The sequence below is a fragment of the Arachis ipaensis genome, chromosome B09 (assembly GCF_000816755.2).
Source record: "Arachis ipaensis cultivar K30076 chromosome B09, Araip1.1, whole genome shotgun sequence".
Classification (NCBI taxonomy): domain Eukaryota; kingdom Viridiplantae; phylum Streptophyta; class Magnoliopsida; order Fabales; family Fabaceae; genus Arachis; species Arachis ipaensis.
The window spans coordinates 29,398,103-29,401,216 of NC_029793.2; the positions used below are offsets into that span (position 1 = coordinate 29,398,103).

The following is a 3,114-nucleotide window of genomic DNA, read 5'->3' on the forward strand; positions in this document are numbered from 1 at the left end:
TTATTTTATTAGAATATGATCATTATTTTTTTTTATTTTGTATATCTATCTATTTAGCTAATATATTTGGAGCGGCTTTTAATTCAGATTTTTAAAGAATTCATTTTCTTCTTACAATTAGTATTTTGTTTCATCGAAATAAAATTAATTAATAATTTATTATTTACTATTATTTCATTTTTTATTTAATAATCATATTATTATACCTATATTTTTTAATTTTTTGGCTTTATCTCGAGTGTTGTATTCTAAATATGTATATATACATAAATATAATACATCCCGAGTGTATTTGGAATTTTTTTTTTAAGGTATTTCACAGCTAGGATGGATAGTACTCTACTTCTATATTGATTAATCTTTTATCTTTTGTATCCGAAATATATAATGGTAGTTTAAAAAGTATACGTTGCACATTTTAATAATAAATAAAATATTTAAATAATTTAAAATAAAAAATTTATAACTTTGTTTCCATCTTCATAACGATCTTATTGTGCTATATATTATATTAGTTTAAGATTTATAGCGTTGTTATTTTAATTTATGTTTATACTAAGACTAAAATTATTATAAACACGTGCAACTTATTTATTTTCCATATAAAACAAAATTAATTCATATTTGAGTTAATATATTTTATTATTGTCAATAAATTATTACATACTCAAAATAAAATTTAAATATTTAATACTTATTTAAGTAAATAAATAATTTGAACAATCTAAATTAATTTCAAGTTTAAACAATTAGTATGGTGCATCACATAAGTCACATACTAAGTATTGATAATAGGTAGAAGTAGAACTTAGAGTTAAATAAACCAATAGTTTTGGCTCTGTTAATTTTGACATCACACTGCTCTCAGTTTAGGATTATACTACTCATTCTTTATCTTCAAAATCTCAATTTATTCTTTAGTTTCAAGATCTCATTTCATTCTTTGTTAAAATTTTTTGTTGAAAATATTTTATAGTCAATAAGTGTCAAAATAAATAGTATTTTTGACAATTAATAAGTATCACAGAAAATATGTTCTCAAAATTTTCTAACAAATTATTTTTGACAGCCAATATTTATCAAAATAAGATTTAAATTTTTTTCACAATCACTTATATGTTAAAAATACTATTTTTGACAAAATTTTTATTAACATATTTTCATAGTTAAAATAGTGTCAAAATTTGTTTTTTTGACAAATTTTAATTTTCTTTTACACATTATAACCATAAAAAATAATCTATATTGTTGTAGTGTGTGTAATGCACAGTTATTAAAAAAGTTGGTATTTTTCTTTAATATGGAGTTAATTTTTTTTAAATTGTTATTAAACAAATTGGAGGATCAAATTTGTTAAGGAGAGAGAAGAAAAATAAAATTTGAAGGACCGATTTAGATTGAGAAAAGCTCTACATCCATGTAAAAATTATATGGATGTTATCCAAGTACCTTCTACTACACGTGTTTTCCCCCACCCATACACTCGTTTGTTTTACACGCGCCTCATATAACGTAATCCAAGTACCTTTTTCTTTTTCTCTGTTCGCGTTCTTCTTCTTGTTCTTCTTCTTCCTTTTCTCCTTCTTCTTCTTCAACCTAATTAAATTCATTCATTCTTCTTCTTCTTCTTCTTCTCACGCTCTCGTTTACGCACGGAGCGTCTTTTTCTTCTTCGCCTTCTTCTTCGCGTTCCTCCTTCTCCTCCTTTTCCTCCTTTTTCGCGTTTCTTCTTCTTCACGTATTTTCTCCTTATCGTCATTTTTTTGTTGTTGTTGCTGCTGTATTTTTTTGTCTTTTCCTCCTTCTCTCTCTGGTGAAGAAGCAGTAGAAGGTGAGGAAGAAGAGTTTTGAATAGTGCAGAATGAACTGAACAGTACTCATGGTGAACCGAACATAGTACTCATGGTGAACCAAACATAGTATTCATAGTGAACCAAACACAATACGATTGTATAGTACTGAGTGAACGAAACATAATCCATTATATAAAATCAAATTCAAACAGCTTTCTGCAGAATGAACCGAACACAGTACTCATGGTGAACCGAACACAGTAGAATGAGTGCGATTTGGATAATTCTTCCAAAACGCATCAATTTGATGAGGTTTGGATTATTGAATTTTGAATCGAATTCAATGGAATGCAATTGCTAAATTTATTTGAAGTGAATTGAATGGACTGAGGTGATCTATATCTAAATTGAATTTATTTGAATTGATAATATGTAACTGTGAGTAACTGTTCGGTTCAGTAAGTATTATAGAGGTGTTTCACCATGTGCATGTGTTCGGTTCGGTATGCAGAAAGAAGTCTAAAAAAAATTAGACGAATATATTCTGTTTTGTTCCCTAAGCACTATATAATTGTTTCATCATAATTAAGATTTCAGTTCACCGTAATTAAGATTTCGGTTCACCCTAAGTATTATTCTTGTTGATTGAAAGTTGATCACCATTTATTCACCACATGAACATTGTTCGGTTCGGTGGCCTTTGTAATTTTGATTCATCAAATGAATGTTGTTCGGTTCGGTGACTTCCTTTTACTTTGTTCAATGTTTAAGATTATTGTGATGCGTTTCGGAAGAATAATCCAAATCGCACTCACTTAACTGATTTTGAAGTTGATTCATTCATTGTTTCCATTCAGGAGTTCATATTGAAGAAGAAGAACAACAACAACAAAGATAATTACGTTGAAGAACAAAAAAGAAAACGCAAGCAGAGGAGAACAGTAAAACCTATAACACGAGTAGAGAAGAAGAAGTAACGTTTTTTCATAATGAGCGCAAAGTAACGAAAGATTTTCAGGCGCGTGTTTTCACTCTCATTAATGCGCATGACTCTATTTAGGATTGGGCCAACTTGGTTACATGGTTATATAGATATGTAGCGCGTCCCATTTAGATTGGATATACAAATTTAAATGTCAGATTTATACATTAAAATTTTTTAAAAATTCAGATACATAAATTGGAGTGTCAAATTTGTGTAATAAAAATTTAAAAAATTTAGGTAGACAAATATATGAGAATTAGGTTTGTGTTTTAAATGATAAATCTGTTAATTAAATTTGTATCTTTTACATTTTTGTTAAATACATCATATTTTAAT

The 3,114-nt window shown here is 27.4% G+C and overlaps 1 pseudogene; it reads right to left on the bottom strand.

Annotated features, from left to right (window-relative positions):
• Positions 1 to 3,114, bottom strand: part of LOC107615373 — a 21,980-nt pseudogene that overhangs the window by 17,763 nt on the left and 1,103 nt on the right.